An 18,329-nucleotide genomic window follows, 5' to 3' on the forward strand; every position below is an offset into this window, starting at 1 on the left:
ATCAGGTGCAGGAAAAGGGTCTGGTCTTGGGATTTCTTCTCTGTACTGGTTTGATCCGTCTGCTTGCCAACACCAGCACACACTTCCTCCAGATTTATTGTGAATAATGTTGCTACATGTTTCCAAAGTCAGAAAACAAACAGGCTGCAGTGGTGCACGCCTGAAATCCCAGCACCCATTTGGGAGGCTGAGGCAGGAGGATGGCAAGTTCAAGGCCAGCCTCAGCAACTGAGTGAGACCTGGTCTCAAAATTAAAAATTAAAAGGACTGGGGATATAGCTCCGTGGTAGAGTGTCCCTGGGTTCAATCCCCAGTACCACACCACTGGAAAATATGAAATGGTGACAAAGAAAAGGCTCTGTCCCTTCCCATCCTCTGCTCACTACCTGTTACACACACACACAGGCATGCACACACATGTGCAATTGCACACACAAGCACTTTTTATTAGTTCCCTGTTCCCCCTTCCCAAGATTATGCAAATGTAAGCAAATACAAAGTCTTTCTTCTTGGACCTCATTTTATAGAAAGAGCAGTAAACTACAGCAAACCTTGTACTTTCCAGTCAATGCAAATGGAGAGGAAGTGCCAGTCTGTCTTGGTGGCCGTGTAGTGTGATGTGAGAAGGAAGACAGGTTGAGAGTCAGCGCTCCTCCTAATCCAGAAAACCTCTACCGAAGCAGAAGAGAAAGAAAGCAGTTCTTTTTTTGAATGAGCATCAAACCAGGCTGCAGTGTGTCCCAGCAAGCCCACATGGAGGGTCACAAAGCAGAACTATCCCCCTTCATATGGCCAGGCAGGTTTGACTGTCACACACACGCTCTCCAACAAGAACTAGTCCTCAAGCAAGATGGCTGGACAGCGGCTTTGGTCACATGGCTCACTCTGAACTCTCGTGGTGAATGGAACGGCCCCCTTGTCAGCTCATTCTCTCTATCCAGAGGAAAGAGCTCATATCTTTATGATGGGTGTTTTGCAACCTGTAGGTTGGACTCTTGCCTCCCGGGGAGGCTGGGCGACTGAGTTGCTATCTTTCGTGATGTGTGTGCTCCAGAGATGGCACCAGGTCCTTGAGAAGAGTGTTTCCAGGCTGTAAAACTGGGAAAAGCCTCAGTCAGCTTGTAAAAGGAGTCATATACATCTTAAAGGGACATGGGAAGAATTTACGAGTTTTCTACCGTAAATACTCCAAGAAAACAAAAAGGAAGTATCTTCCTTTCTCACACTGGGAGAGTTCAGTTTTAGGAGCGTTTTAATGGTTTCCAATGGTCTCTCCCAGACAGAATGTTGAGCAGGTGATGACGGAGAGCACAGGGTCTCTGTGCAGGTGCAGGAAGGTGTTTCAGGGTGAATTACACACACACACACACACACACACACACACGCTCATGCACACGCACCAACACATGCAAAGCAGGTGCAGGACTGTCCAAGGAGTGCGCTCCAACCACACTTTATCTGCAGTCAGGCTGGGAGGAGGCTGTGCTGGCATCCGGAAGAGGCATCTCCATGCGACACCGCTCTTGGCCTTGCCTTCACCTCCTGTCCTCGGGAGCCTCAGCCTGGCGGCTGACACGTCAGCACTCCTCAGCCTCCACCTCGGCTGCGGGAAGATAAACTCGCCTCCCTCCTGGGATCCGTGGGAAATCATTAGACCGATAGGAGCAAAGTGCTTAGCACTGCACCTGCAAACAGTAGGTGCTTAATACATGCCACCGTGGGAGGAGAGCCTCCACAGACCCTTGACACCCACCCTCCTCTCTCAACTGAAGTCCAGCTCAGGGGCTGGCGTAAGACAGAGTCCCCGACCCACCCAGACAGTGCCCCAACCGTGAGGTCGCCAGGCCCATACTGCCTGCTGCTCAGGAGGCTGAGGCAGGAGGATTCCTTGAACCCAGGAGTTTGAGGCCAGGCTGGACAACAAAGCAAGACCCCATCTCATTTATTAATGAGACCCCATTTATTTATTAATAAATCAGACGAGAATGAGATCAGGACTCGGGGCTCAGCCCGGGGCTGGCAGGGAGCCGGCTTCCCTGAAGATGCCCCCAACCTGGCATGTGCAGCCAGGAGGAGGAAAGGGGGTGTGGTAACGCAGGAGGGACCCTCCGCGTGGAAGGCACAGGGGCAGGAACCTGGGCACAGGGCGGCAGGTGTGGTCAGGCCCTGGAAAGAAGGCGGGCGGGAAACCTGAGGCAGCCCCGGCCCCGAGCTGGGAGGCCTGGCTTCTGAGGAAGTGGGGGTTGTGTGGGCCTGCGTGGATTTGGGGGGTGACATTAAAAGGGGCCACTGCAGCATCCTGGGAAGGACCGGTGGAGCCAAGAGACTCTGCAGGAAAAGGACAAAGTGGTCTCCCTCCACCCCAGGCCCACCCAGAATCTGAGAGAAGGTGAGCATGGAGAGGTGGGTGGGGGCCCCGGTCCTGCCCCCAGAGACATGGCGAGAGTGGCTATTCTGACTTAAAACTGGCACTACAGCGTCCTGGTGGGGGGTCCCTGGGAGAGAGTCCCTCCTGCCGTTTTGCTGGGGTGGCAGACTGGGGGAGACTTTCAGAACTGCCTGGAAACCAGACCAGACAAGGGCCCGCCCATCCCGGCACCCTGGGAAGCTTGACCCGGTCAGCCCCGTCATAGACTTGGGCCAGTCCAGCCCCTGCCCAGGAATCCTGGACCCACGCCCAGGTTCCGCCCGGCCCTGTCCTTCCTTGCCTGGGGAGAACCCTGTGCTTTGGGGCAAACCGCTCCCGGGGTGTGGCTTGGTAATCTATTAGAGGCATTAGCCAAATGGCCTGGGGCCTGCCTGTGGGTCCCAGGTCCTCTCCTGGGTGCTAGCACAGTGAACGCCCTGGCTCTTCCAGCCTCTGGGCTCCGCAGGGAGGGACCAAGTCTGAACTGTTCACTCTCTCCCCGTCCTCGGGGCTCAGCACAGTCACCCTGAGCAGGTTCAACCAGGAAACGCTGGTCCTGGTTCCTGGAACCTGTGAGTATACGACATTACATGGCAAAAGGGACTTTGTGAATGGAATGAAGGTTACAGACTTTAAAATCGGGAGATTATTTCTGATTAGCCAAGTGGGCCCCGCCTAACCACGTGTGCCCCTAAAGGAGAGAATCATGAGAGATTCAGCCAGGAGGTGGGCAGAGGGAACAGCAGCAGTCAGGGAGATAGGGGGGTGACGCTTGGCACGGCCACCTTCAAGGAGTCAGGGGACAAGACTGAGCCCCAGGGAGCCCCAGGAGCTGGGCCGCAGGGAAATGAGAATCTGGTCCTACAGCTGTTGCAACTGGATCCCCGCAACAGTCTGAGTGAGTGTGGGAGCAGATGGGTCCCCAGAGTCTCCAGGGAGGGGACACAGCCCTGCAAACACCCTGAGCTCAGCCTTTGAGGCCCGGACCTGACTTCTAACCTGCAGAACTATGAAACAGCACATTGCATTTGTTTATTTATTCATTTCCCCTAAAGGAAAGGGCGACAGTAAATACCATGTTCCTGAATGCCTCCTTTCCGTTCCCAAAAACCCAGCCAAGTGGCGGGGTGGGGGACAAGCAGAGCAGGCCCAGGCCAGGACATCGAGACAGGCTTTATCCTGAAGGATGCTGACTTTCCGGCAAGCCCCCTGGGAACTGGGGCAGGTTCGTGGTACGTGTAGAAAACTACTTTCCTGCACGCGGGCCAGGACTGTCGCCCCTGAGGACCCTGCAAGCCCATAAGCACGTTAGCGCTGATGACGACACCGTCCCTGCAGCCTAGCACAGGAAGCCCCTCTCTCTAGGCAGGGAAGGTGGGGAAACTGAGGACGCTGTCACCGCCCAGTCTGCCACCACTGGACAGAACGCTGGAGGGACAGAAGGCACAATCTGGCATGGCAAGGTGAGGGACCCAGGTGCTACCTGTCAGCCTGTGGCCACGGGACTTCTTGCAGCAGTCTCTGGGCTCGCGTGAGCTTTCCCCAGAAGCCACCCGGCTGCCAGGCTGTCTCCTCTTTGACTTGCATACAGCCTACCCCCGCCCTGGCACGACGGGGCTGTGGACAGAGACAGGGCCGCGCTGTGTTGCCCAGGCTGCTCCCAGACTCCTGGTCTCCAGATTTCCTCCTTCCTCAGCATCCTGAGTAGCGAGACTAACTGGGCCACTGGGCCTGGTTTAAAGTGCATTGTTTCACGCTGCAGCTTGGGGTCCTCCCGGCTGTAGCAACGGGAAACTCCCAAGTTCTCTCAGCCCCCGGGGTTGGGGAAGGGTGTCCGTGTGCTTTGTGACAGTCCCAGAGTCCAGTGTCACACTGCAGAAATGGAAAGAGAGATCCAGATGGGGGTGGGGGGAGGTCCAGCCAGAGTCACCCCGAAGACGGGCTCCTGAATTGGGGCCCAGTGCCGCTCAGGCTGGCTCTGACCTGGTTCTTGCCAATGAGCTGCTGCGGTAAAGGCGGGGGCACTGCGCTTCAGGTTCCTCTCGGGAAAGGTGGCCCCAGCAAGGTGCAAGCACAGAGTCCAGCCAGAATCGCTTTGAGGACACATCCGCAAAGTCATCTGAAAGGGAAGGAGTGGGTGCCACGCGTCCTTGGGCTTGGTCAGCACTGGAGTGGCCAGGCGTTAGCCCACCCCACTCAGGTCCACTTGGCGACCATCAGCTTCCTGCCTTTACGCCGGGCACAGTGGTGCAGGTAATCTGGAGGCTGGGGAAGGAGGATCCCTGAACTCAGGAGTTCAAGACCAGCTGGTGCAGAAGAGCAAGGCCCCATCAGAAACAAAAGCCAAACGAAAGCCCAACAGTCCATGGCTTCCGAGGACCTTCCTGCTGCCACCCTTCCTGGTCGGCCCCAAGCCAAGCCACCAGGCCCTCCCAGCAGCCCTGGGCCCAGGGTCTTCCCACCCCCGGTCTCCTCCGAGGCTCTCCAGATTCTTACAGAAGCCCTGTGACGTGCTTCCTGTCATTCTCTGGGCTACCTTTCAAATAAAGAAACCGAGGCACGAGAGGTTAAGGACCTTGCCTAAGGTCACACAGTGAGTGGCAGAAAAAACCCAGACCCAAGTCACAGGTCCATAGGACAGGGTGTTTCTGAGTCAGCGACAGGCGTCTCAGAGCGTTTGACATGGTCAAGAAAACCTTGGTCCATGGGGACCCCCGGGTGGGGACACTGAGTCACAGGAAGAGGAAAGCTCCTCCCCTGGCTTCTGATCTCCTGGCTTGACCTTGAAAAGTTGAAGTTCAGCCCCGAGGCCTCTCCTCCCCTCTTCCCCCTCCACAAACTCCTTTGGAAAGACGGGGAGAGGAATTAGGTGCTGTGCTAGGTGAGGAGGTGGGCGGGGTTCCCCTTGAAGGTGTCCCTCAAGGGCAGCAGAGGGCCTGGGCCCTGCCTGAGAAGGTGTCACACCTCCTCACGCACTCGATCTCGCAGTCCCGGTTTGGATCCTTCCCGTGATGTTTACAGGGTTCAGATCTGGGAAGGCGGCCTTGCGCTGGTGTGGCCGAGACCGCTTTGCACTGGAGAGCTGCTGGTTGAGCCCCGGGCTCTGGGCACGTCCCGGAAAGAAGGACTGCTCCCCTGGGACCTGCAGTTTGACCCTGGCCAGTGTCTTCTCTAGGGATTAATGGTCAGAATGAAAGACAGAATTCTCACTCTTGACAGAAAAAGATAGTCGCATTGAGAGAAAGAAGTTAAGCAACAAACAGCACTGCTGGTCACTCCCGGGTCCTTCCCTGGTCCTGTCGAAAACTCTCCCTGACTTTCCACTGGGCACGTGGCGACCCAGAATAACCATATTTCCCTGGTTTCCTTGTGGCTAGAAATGGTCACGTGACTGCATTTGGACAAATGGGACGTGATGGAGAACAAAGTGCGCAACTTCTGGGTATTTCCACCTCCCCTTTCCATTTCCCTCTTTCTTCGGGCAAAACTACAGATGTAATGGCTGGATCTGAAGCAGCCATTTTAGACCATGAGGAGGACATCACAGATTGAGAATAACTTATATACCCTTATACTTACACACACTCACAGTCACCCAGAACGTGAACTGGAAAGATATGTACCAAAATGCTACCTTCATTCATTCTGGGGGAGGGGAGATATTTCAAGTGATTTTTCTTCTTCTTCTTCTTGACAATTTGCTGTACTCTGAATTTTTCTTCAAGTGTGTGTTATTTCAAACTTCAGCAAAAATAAAGTCTAAAGAAAGGAAAGTTTTATAAATAGATCCTATTGTTTAATTCACCTACACTTGCTGCCGGCAAGTATCCAGAGGTCACACACATGCATTTGACTTAGGTATTTTTGAAAGATTTGGCTGTGTTTCCTGTGGGTTTGGGAACTTTTTTGTTTTTTCAAATGTTCTTTTTATTAAACAGTAAGTCTTGGTGATGGATCCATGTCCTGTGCACAGGGTGACCTCATTTCTTGTAACCAACACAAAGAGCTCCCTGGCTGGGTGTGCTGGGATTTACTGAGTGGCCCCTGTTGAGGAAATCTGCACTGTTCTGATTCTGATTTTAAGTTACCGAACACAAGAAAGAGATGAACATGGTCACTGTTGCCTCTCTGTGCACCCGGGTGAGGCTCTGAAGTCTCACAAACATGGGTTTAATCTGGCTCATTTACTGCAATAACCCTCACCAACGTACTGTGCCCCTGAGTCTCTGTTTCTTCACAGAGAAAACAGATGTTTATGCCTGTAATCCTAGTGACTTGGCAGGCTGAGGTAGGAGGATCACAAGTTCAAGGACAGCCTCAGAAACTTAAGAGAGACCCTGTCTCAAAATGGAATAAAAAGGGCTGGGGATGGAGCTCAGTGGCAGAGCGCCTACCTAGCATGTGCAAGGTCCTGGGTTCCATCCACAGCTCCTCAAAAGCTGGGGGCGGGGGAGATAATTAAGTTTGGTCCATAAAATTATCATGAGAATGCTAATAACCAAACTTCATCATGTGCTTACAGCACGCCAGACACTTTTCTTATTGCTCCCTGTGAATTAGTGAATTTAATCCACGTAACAAGGTGGCATGTGGTAATGCTTAGATAGTTGCCTTGAAAGTTTTCTAGAAGCTTCTGGCTTTCAAATAAGCAGCAGCATGAAATCCTCTACCTTTTCCTATGGAAGGCTTCCACTGGCTTCTGCGAGGTGGCAGGCTCAAGGACGTTGTGATGAGCAGACATTCTCTGCGGTGATGATGGCCACACATCTGCTCCCGGTCGTCATCATGGCTCCTTTGCGTGTGACTCTGCTGTTCCTCCGTGCACGGCAGACTGTTTTTCCACTAATGTGAATCGAAGTGAGTGATGTGACTTGGTCTGACCAGTAACAGCGTGTGGCCCGGGCGACACCACGTGGCTTCCAAAGCTTAGGATTCAAGCAGCCTTGGAGCTTCAGTGGTGGACCGGGGACCCCATATAAGAAAGCCTGTCTGAACCCATGACGAGTCAGTGACAGATGGAGGAGATTGCGGGCGCGCCCGCTGACGTCCAGCACTACTTTCAGACCTGCGGGGGAGCCGGGTGGGACTTTCCAGCATCCCTGGCCCTCCTCTTGAATTTTCTGGAGGAGTTTGAGGCTGAGTCTTGGTGCTTCAGGAGTTTTTGGTTGCACCCATGGGTAGTCATCTGTCTTGGGTTGGTCTTCAGCAGGAAGCTTTTGACTTAATTTCCTTACCGATTCAAGGTCTGTTCAGATTTTCTCTTCATAATTCGATGTTCACGATTGTATTTCTGGGAATTTGTCCACTTTGTCTAGGCTACCCGGTTTTCTGGTATTCAATTTGTTCTTAGTATTCTCTTCTCAGTCATCATGATTTTTGTTCCTTAGTCAATCTAGCTAAAGGCTTCTCAAGTTTGAACTTTCAAACAATCAATTCTTTGTTTTGATGCTTTTCTCTACCGTTCATCTATACTCAGTTTCATTAATCTCTAATCTTTATTATTTTCTCCTAGCTTTGGCTGTAGTTTTGTTCTCTTGTTTTGGTTTGTTTTTGTTGGTCCCAAGGGTGCGGAGTTAGACTATTGATTTGGAATCTTTCTTCTTGGTCGATGCAGGTGTTTACAGCTATGAATTTGCCTGGAGTGCTGCTTTGGTTGCCTCCTGCAAGTTGGGTTCACTGTGGTTTCATTGTCATTCTCTCAACATGGTTTCTAAGTTCCCTTGTGATTTCTTCATTTGACTGAGGAGTCAAAGTTTATGACTGTGTTTTTAATTTCCATGTTTGGATTTTCTCAGTATTCTGTTGATTTCTAGTTCCATTCTGCTATGGTTGAAGACACTTTTATGATTCCAATCTTTTAAAATTTATTGAGACTTGTTTTGTGGCATAGTATGCGGTCTGTTTGGAGAAGGTTCCATGTGCTCTTTTTTTTTTTTTTTTTTTTTTGTGGTGCTGGGGTTTGAACCCAGGGCCTTGTGCTTGCAAGGCAAGCACTCTACCAACTGAACTATGTCCCCATTCCTCCATATGCTCTTGAGAAGAATCTGCACTCTACCATTGTTAGTGGGATGTCCTTTCGATGTCTTTTAGGCCCACTGGGTTTATATGTTGTTCATCTTCCATTCCTTGCTGATTCTCTCCTTTGTTGTTCTAACCTTATTGAAAGTAAGGTATAGACATTTCTGAAGACTATTGTAGAAATGTCTATTTCTCCCTTCATTTCTGTAAATTTTTGATTTATACATTTTAGGACTCTATGACTATGTCTACCTCATGGATTGACACTTTTACCATTATAAAGTGTCCCTCTCTACATTTTGTAACTATTTTATTGCTTTTTTCCCATAGCTTTACTGAGGTAAAACTGAAGTACAGTGAAATGCACATATTTAAAGTATGCAATTTGATGATTTTAAAGTCTATTAATTTTTCTGAAATTAATCAGACTTTCTTGCTGTTTGCATATCTTTCTCAATCTTTTAACTCCCAGCCTTTTTGTACCTTTGAATTTACAGTATTTTCTGTAGACAGTACATAGGTAGAACTCAGTTTTTTATCCAATCAGAAAATCTGTGCCTTAAGACCACCCACGTTCACCATTATTAGTGACTGATACCTTTCATATCTTTCTTTTTCCTTTTCTCTTTTACTTATTTATTTTTTAATTTTAATTTTTTGGTACCAGGGATTGAACTCAGAGGCACTTAAAACTGAGCCACATCCCCAACCCTTTTTTTTTTTTTTTTTTTTTTTTTTTGCATTTTATTTAGAGACAGGGTCTCACTAATTTGGTTAGGGCCTTGCTAAATTGCAGAGGCTGGCTTTGAACTTCTGATCCTCCTGCTTCAGCCTTCAAAGTTGCTAGAATTATAGGCATATGCCCTTATGTCCAACTCTTTTTTATTCCTGTATTCTTCCTTTATAGCTTTTACACTAAATAAATATTTTTCATCCAGTTTTGGTGGCATGTACCTATAACCCCAGAGACTCAGGAGCCCGAAGCAGGAGAATCACTAGTGCAAGGCCAGCCTAACAACCTCGCAAAACCCTGTCTCAAAATTTAGAATTTTTAAAAATGGGGGTGGGGATGTGGTTCAGTGATTAAGCACCCTGGGTTCAGTCCCCAGTACCAAAAAAAAAGAAGAAAAAAGGAAAGAAAGAATATTTTCCAGTGTAACATTTTAATTCTTTATTATATTTTATGTTGTTATATTATTTATTTTATTTTAAAAAATAACTTCTGGGCTGAAGTTGTAGCTCAGTGGTAGAGCACTTGCCTAGCATGTGTGAGGCACTGGGTTTGATTCTCAACACCACATATAAATAAGTAAAATATAAAGATCCATCAACAACTAAAATAATAATAACAACAAAAATAACTTCTCTAGACTTACCATAAACATCTTAATTTATCAAAATCAAGTTTGAATTTAAACTTACCTAATTCCAGTGAGGTGTATCTGTGCTACTTCTGTGTATCCCGTGCCTTCTTTTCCCTTATTGTACTATTCTTAATACATTGTGCATCTACACATGTTACAGACTCAGCAACACATCATTACAAATGTCGCTTGATATACTTTTGTATCTTTTAACGATGCTGAGAGAGGAAAGGAGACCGTGTGCCTGTAAGCAGTTTGTCTTTCTTTTTCAGCCCTTGGGTTCCTCTCATCCCCCTGGGCTCTGGTGCCATCTGGTCCCACTTCCTGTTGCAGCTCCTGTCCTTCCTGCTACATTGTCCATTCCATTTCTGTGTGTCCACTCTCCTGCTGGGGCTTGTATGTGAGGTGTGCCCCCAAATTCATGTGTAGAAACGTTCAGAGGTGAGATGATTATACTACGAGAGCTGTAACCTCATCAGTGGGTGGATGGATCCATGATTAGGAAGGACTGCCATACTGGACGGTGACCATAGGCAGGTGGGGTGTGGCTGGAGAAGGAGGTCACTGGGGACTTGCCCTTGGGGGGTTTATTTTGGGGCATCTCTTTCTCTCAGCCTCCCTGCTTCCTGGAACCATGCCCTCTGACCATGAAGTTCTGCCTCCCTCTGACCCAGAGCAGTGAAGTTGGCCAGCCATGGATTGAACTTCTGAAACTGTGAGTCCCAAAATAGAATTTTCTTCCTCTAATTTGTTCTTGTCAGGTATTTTGGTCATGGCAATAAAAAGCTGACTAACACATCTACAAATGCAATTATATTGGTTTTAAAAATCAATTAAGAAAAAAAGAAATATGCATTTATATGACCTTCCAGAATCATCTAATTGCCTTTTCTAGATCTATTTGGTTTTGTGCACATGGAGTAAAGTCACTGAAGAACTTCCTTCAGTATTTCTTACAAGATAAATTTGCTAGCAACAAATTCTCAGGCTTTGTTTGTTTGGTTTTGTTTTTCCTTTCAAGAGACAGGGTCTCACTATGTTGCCCAGGTTGGCCTTGAACTCCTGGACTCTAACAAGCCTCTTATCTCAGCCTCCAAGTAGCTGGACTATGGGTGTATGCCCATGCCTGGCTGACAAATTCTCAAGTTTTATTTTCCCCAGGAATGTCTTTATTTTTCTTTCACTTTTGTTGCTGTTTTGGATTTGGTGTGATTTTTGGTATTTTGGTTTTTGTTTTGGGGGAATTTTTGCATGTGTAGTTTTTTGTTCTTTATTGGGGGGTGTTGTTTTTGGGTTTTGTTTGATTTGAGATGGGGTCTGACTGTGTTGCCCAGGCTGGCCCCAAGTCCCTGGGCTCAGGCAATCCTTCCCTCTCAACCTCCCCAGAACCACTTTTACTTTCGAAAGATAATATGGCTGGATAGTTGATCCTTGGTTGAGAGCTGCTGTTGAACTTGTGGTCCCACTGCCCTCTGGCCTCCATCATTTTCAATGAGAAGTCAGCTGTCAATCTTACTGTTGCTCCCTGACAATTGATAAGCTCTGTTTGTTGCTTTCAAGATTTTCTCTATCTGTGAACTTCAACATTTTTCTTTGATGTGTCTTTTATGGGTCATTTTACATTTATCCTACTTGGAGTTCATCAAGTTTCTTATATATGTAGATCAGTTTTTTCCTCAAGTTTGCAAAAGTTTCAGGCATTATTTTTTCAATGTTTCTGTTCCTTTCTCTCCTCTCTTTCTCCTCCCTGTTCCTTTCTCTCCTCTCTTTCTGGTACTCCCATTATGCAACTTAAGTGGGCTTAACTGTGTTCCACATTTGGGGGGGGGGTCTGTTCACTTATCTTCTTGTTTTTCTATTTTTCAGACTGCACAGTCTCTAGTGGTCTACCATCAAATTTTCTGAATCTTCCTTCTACCAGTTCAAATCTACTGTTGAACCCCTCTAGGGAAATTTTTTAGTTCAGTTTTTCCATTTTTCAACTCCAGAATTTCCATTATTTTCTGGCTAAGAAATTGTCTGCATTTTGCCCATGTCCTGAGACTTTCTGTGAGACTGAATTCAACAGTGATGGACTTCTTAATCTGGCAGAAGAAATTTCTAGGCAGCATAGCATTCAGGCTGTGGCATGAGTATCGCTGGTGGCTTTTGATTATTGTGATAATCAGGACCAGAAAGCAGAGCAGGAAAATTTGAAAAACTTGCAGTTTGGCCAGAAAACTGTGAGTAAAACTGGGGCTAAGGAAGTTGCAGTTGTTAAGGACATTACCACGGCTAAAGAAACTAAAGACTTTGTCCAGGGACAATAAGAAAGAAGGCTTGAGGGCATCTCAGGAATTGGCAAGACCACACCCATCTCTAGGTAGTGTTTTAGTTAGCTTTTTTCACTGCTGTGACTGAAAGATCTGACCAGAACAACTGTAGAGGAGTTTATTTAGGGACTCCAGTTTCAGATGTCACAGTCCCTAGCTGGCGCCATTCACATGATGATAGAAAGCGGAGAGAGAGACTCCTCTCACAGATACAAAGATACAAAGTATGTACCCCATAGCCACGCCCACAATGAACCACCTGCCTCCAGTTACCACTCAGTTAATCCCATCAGGGATTAATTCACTGATTAGGTTAAAGCAAGGACCCGATTGTTTCTCCTCCAAACCTTCTTGCATTGTCTTGCATGTGAGCTTTTGGGGACCCTCACATCCAAACCATAACAGGCAGGTACAGTGTGACTAGAGGAGGTGGGTCCCTGGGGGCATGCCTTTGGGGTTATATTTTGTCCTTATCAAGCAGAGAGCTCTCTCTCTCTCTCTCTCTCTCTCTCTCTCTCTCTCTCTCTCTCTCTCTCTCTCTCTCTTCACCCCCCCCCCCTTTCTGATCATGGTCTAAGCTGCTCTTTTTATACCACACACTTCTGCCATAATGTCCTGCTTCATCTCAGGCCCCAAGCAATGGAGCTGGTTGTCTATGGAATGAGACCTCTGAAACTGTGAGCCCCCAGATAAACTTTTTATCCTCCAGTCGTTCTTGGCCAGGTCTTTTGGTCACAGTAGCAAAGAAAGCTGACTAAACAGTGTCCTGGGGAAATCACTGCCATTTGTTTTTGCAAGGAAGTTCCGCGGGTTCCTCTCGCCGTTCTGGAATCCTGCACACCTTTTTATGAGCCAACCCCTCAACTCATGGAGGGTCAGCGCAGCCCTGTCCTCCTGCAGGCCACCAGGACAGATCAGCACTCGCCTCAGGATGGGAGCAAGATCAGACCTTACAGTCAGTTTTAAAAACTGCACAAACCATACACCAAGCTGCTCTCTCTGTGCTTTAGGTGAATTAACTCAACCGATCCCCACACCCCAGGAACTAAGTGTTATCATCCCCACTGATTATAAGGCACAGGGAGGCCCAGAGGAATGAGAGTCACACCTTCCCAGGTAACAACTGAATACAAACTCCAGCCGTCCATGGCCCCTCTTCGCTTGCACCCACGATTCTGCCTGCCTCTCATCTTGCTTAGGTAGACAGGCAGGGGAAACATTTGGGCAGCTGAAGCAAAGGCCCTGGGGTAAGTGTGAGCTTGGCATCCTCAAGGGCCTACAAGAGGCCCAAGCGCCTGCATGTGAGGGGAACAGACAAGATGGAGAGGGAGCAAATTTAGCTCCTGTGGGGCTGGGATAGATGTGAACTTGGGAGGGACTTAGTTCTGAATCTAAAACCTGAGGAAATCATTCCAGGGTGCAGATGAGCCAGGAGTGATGAGCTCTGCTTTGTTCTGAAAAGATTCCCTGTACTGCTGTGGCGGGGTGAGGGGAGGATGGGGGCATGGGGGGCCGCTCTTCCCAAGGTCTTTCAGGCTTCAGTGTCAGGCACCTCCTGGAGTGAGTCAGCCCAGGGCCACCTGAGCCCAAGGAGGGTGAGATCCCCGGTTGCAGAAATCCAACACATAGGGTGTGTGCGCGTGCGTGTGTGTGTGCGTGTGTGTGTGCACATGCAAGTGTGTGCATGTGCATGCGTGTGTGCACATGTGTGTGCGGTATTGCCATCTTGCCGGTCAAAACTCAGTGCCTGTGGAGATGGGGATGGCTTTTCTCCTAGAAGCTTCTGGATTGCCTTTGGTGCACGTGGCCTGGGAGTCTCACTGGTTCCTTCCTGCTCCTCCAGTGGTTCTCGGGGAGCCACACGTGCACGTCAGCTCTCCATGGTCCTGGTCATCGTCCCTGATGAGAACGACTTCGAGAAGGAAAGACTTACTTTGGCTCACGGTTTCAGAGGTTTCAGTTCATTCGGACGCCTTGCTCTCTGGGCCTGAGGTGAGGCAGGACATGGTGGCAGAAGAGCATGGAGGGGAAAGTAGCTCAGGTCGTGGTGGCCAGGAAGCAGAGAGGGGGCTTGAGAGGAGCCAGGGGCAGGATGGAGTCCGCATGGCCTGCCGTCTGAGTGACCTGCCTTCGGCTCCACCTCCTCCTGGTCCTCCACTTAAATTATTAATCCAGCAAAAGGATAAAACCACCCACGAGGTTAGTACCTTCCCGATTCGAGCTGTTTCCAAACAACCCGCCTCAGGACACGGCTGTGGTTTGGATCGGGGACTCGTGGTTTGGATCTGAGGTGCTCCCGACCCCCAAAGCTCCTGTTAACACAGGGCTGATCACAGGTGGAATGTTGGGATGGCGAGAGCCCCTCCCGAGGTTGGAGGGACTGACGGGGTGAACGCAGGCAGGTGGGCCGTGGCCGGGGAGGTGGTCCCTGGGGCCCCTCTTTGTCTGTCCGTCTGTCTGCTGCCCCTGACCCCATCCTGAGCTCGGCAGCTCTCCTCCACTGGGCCTTTCCCCGGGATGCGCTTTCTTACCCTGGACGCAGAGCAGCGGAGTTGCCCCCTTGTGAACCGAGACCTCTGGATCTAGGAGCCCCAGATGGACTTCTCCTCCTCCAAGCTGGTCCCCGTGATGCAAAAGTTGACTAAAATTAGGACCGAGACGTCAACACATGAACTTGGGGAACATTCCAGATCTAAACTGCAATGCCAAGGCTTCAGGCGGGATGCCAGTGAGCAGGGCCAGGCGGGAGGGCTGGCGACTGCCTGGCAGGGGGACCCCAAGGCTCCCAAGCCCCCAGCACACCTGCTCTAGGGACTGACAGGGAATCCCCACCTGCTGTAGGAATGTGTACCAGCAGGAAGAGAGGTGGGGGGCCGGGGGGCCCTGGCTAGATGGCCTCCTTCCCCAAGTCCATTCCAGCTTCCAGAGCTCACAGCATCTCCCCTCTGAAGTGCTGGAGAAGGCCACTTGCCCCCCAGGACCTGTGAGGCCACAACCCAGGCTGGCTCACCACAACCTGGCGCTCAGGATGCCCCCCCCGGGGGGGGGGGGCCCAGGCCTGTGCTTACATGGTCCCCTGGTTGAAGTTTCTCTTGAACACTCAAGTCCCTTCCCAGCAGCCCCTGATCCAGGGTGGGGAAACAAAGTCTTCCCCAGTCCGAGGCTCATTTGAAATGTTAATGTAGAACATTTATCAAGTGAATACTTACCTGGGTAATCACACCGAATCCCTAAAGAAATAGGGAATTGTTTTAGAGATGAGAGCTCAGAGAGGTTAAGTAACTGAATGAGGTCACACAGCTGGGAAGTGATAGAGCTGGAGTTGGAACCCAGGTGGTCTGACTCAGAGCCGGCGGCATCATACTCCGCTGTGCTGTCTCTTCAGAAACGGTCATTAGAGGATCCACCGTCCCAGCAGTGGGAAATGTTTGACATCGTAGAAAGGAGAACCCGTTTTGAGCATTTGTGAATACTCTTTCCGCTGCTGACTTCGAGCTACAAACAGGAAGTTACTGAACACAGAGCTGGAAAAGAACACATCAGCTCCCCCGAGCTGGTGCAGATCACCAAACTGAGTCGACTGAAAACCCAAGGAGGGGCGAACAGGAGGTGGGCAAGGGAGGATTTTGCATCTTTAAGGCGCGCCTTCCCACAGATGAGCTCCTTGGGCCGCCAGCCATCTGAAGTGCGGATTGGCTCCTGGCTCAGCGAGCCTTCTGCATTCTTCCAACAGTTAACTGAGCATATACTCACGGTCAGGCTCCGGACGGAGAGACCAGAACTGGGGAGGCAAAGACAACCCAGACCAGGTCCCAGGGAGCCTCCATTCAGAGGAGCAGCACAGTTAAGAGAAGAGCGATCAGTCCTGGGCTCCCTGGCTTTGAATCCAGGCTCTGCCACTCAATGCTATGTGACCTGGAGCTAGTTACTTAACCTCTCAGTACCTTTTTCCACAGTTAAAAGGAAGAGACATAATAATACTTATCTCATGAATTAACACAAGCAAAGGGCTCAGAACAGTGCCTGATACGTAACAAGATCAATAAATGGGAACCATTTTATTTAAATATCTTTTAGTTGTTGATGGACCTTTATTTTATTCATTTATATTTATATGCAGTGCTGAGAATCCACTCATGCTATACAAGTGCTCTACCACTGAGCCCCAACCCCAGCCCCAACTGTTTTCTTATGTAACTTCCAGAAATGCAGCTCTGTGCCAGAGGGGGGGGGGGGTAACGTGCGGGCTGTGGGGGACAGCCTGGACAGGAGCCCAGCGGGAGCAGGACGGCGGGTGTGGACCCCCTGTTCAGAATCCCACACGTCTCTGGGTGAGAGGAGAATCTAAAATTACAGTGAGCAAAGGTGTGAAGTCGCTGCGTAACTGCCCTGCCTGCTTCAAGTGCAGTGCATTTAGTGCTGCATAAGACTATATTCAGAAAACTGCCCGCACTGTATTTTAAGGTGTCAAAGAGGTTTTAAGATTTTTTTTAATTAAATGTGTTGAGTTTTGTAATTTTATCCTCACATTAGAACTGCTCTCCCAGGGGAACATGATGGCACATGCCTACAACCCCAGCGACTCAGGAGGCTGAGGCAGGAGGATCACAAGTTCGAGAACGGCCTCAGCAACTTGGGGACATCCTGTCTCAAAAAATAAAAAGGGCTGGGGATGCGGCTTGATGGTAAAGCAACCCTGGTTCAATCCCTGGCGCCAAAACAAACAAACTGCTTTCCCACAATAACTATATTTCAAAATAAGTGGAAGAATAATTGGGGGAGGGGGTTCCAGAATGTTCCAAAGGTGGTTCCGCGCATGACAGAGGAGCAGGGCGGGGTGACTCGGGGTCCAGTGCTCTTTCTTCTGCAGTCTGGACCCTGGGAGGAGGACAAAGTTGACTTTCTCCCAAGGTTGCTCCTCTTCAGCTCCGCAGGAGCGGAGTGGAGGGTCCCTTGGTGGGGATTTGGAACATGATCCCCGCCCCAGGTGTTTGGAGTGGAGGTGAGAGAGGAGCGCGGGTGCTAGCCCAGCTTCACAGTGGCTCTGTGTGACCTCCGTGACCTCGGCCTCAGTCTGCATAAAACAGAGGTGGCGATGCCCATCTTGGCGGGTGTGCACGCGGAGCCCTGTGCACAGCAGAGCCCAGCGCGGGCCCCTCTGCTCCCCCTGCGCGGGCGGGCCCGGCTCTCCGTGCGATTTGGCTTAGGGCCAGCAGGTGGCGCTGTAGCCCAAGAAGCAAGAAAACTCGGGGGGTGGGGGAACGCGGCGAGCCCGGAGGGGTGACCAGCCAGGGTCCTGCGGGCGGGGAGGGACGCACTCGGAGCGCAGGTCGGCCTCCCTATGCCCACCTGCAGACGCCCGGAGGCTCACATGTGCCCGCACCCGAGGACCAGCCTTGCTGCCGCACGTCTTTCCTATACGCTCTCCTTGGAGCCGGACAGCTCTATGGGTAGCGCCACCGAGGTCCCATCTTACAGGTGAGAAGGCTGGGCCCAGAGAGAGTCGCGCTGCAAGTGCACGGCAGAGCTGGCTTCTGAGCGCTGCCCGTGATCACATCCCCAGGCAGCCCTGGCCACTCCTGCGGCGCCCACACTGTCCTAGGCGCCCTGCACCCAAGGACTCAGCCTCAGGACAGTTTTCAGTCTCATGTCACAGAGGAGGAAATGGAGGCACCAGGAGCTGGAGCCCTGGCTGTGGGCAGCAGGCTACCGACAGACGGGCACCCACATGCCCCTCAGCCTCGGGCCAGCCTCCACTATGCACAGCGCCACAAACACACCCTCTCACCCAGCGTGACACCGCCCTCCCTGGCCACCTAAGGAGCCACTCTTGGTGGCCGGGGAGTCCTCCCTGCAGCTCCCAGGGGCCATGGAGTCACCTCTCCCATTGCCACCCACCGTGCAGCCAGGGAGGGCAGGCTGGAGACGCAGCAGGAGAGCAAGAAGACCAGCGAAAGACCACGCAAGGACCCAGGTGAGTGACGCCGGTGGTGGCAGAGCCAGGTGGCCACTCCGGAGGTGGGAGGGAGAACTTGCGCTCTGGCTGTGCACTTAGCAGGGTTTGGTTGATTGGATGCCTGGGCTTGAAAGAAACTGTAATCGTCCATGATCAAACACGGCACATACCACCCTGTCCTGAGGTACTAGTTAGCAAATGTTGTACAACTAACAACCCAAACCTCCGTGTGGCAAACCCTGCCACCAACCAGGAATTCAGGACAGGCTCCG

This window comes from Sciurus vulgaris, assembly GCF_902686455.1.
Source record: "Sciurus vulgaris genome assembly, chromosome: 2".
NCBI classification, from domain to species: Eukaryota; Metazoa; Chordata; class Mammalia; order Rodentia; family Sciuridae; genus Sciurus; species Sciurus vulgaris.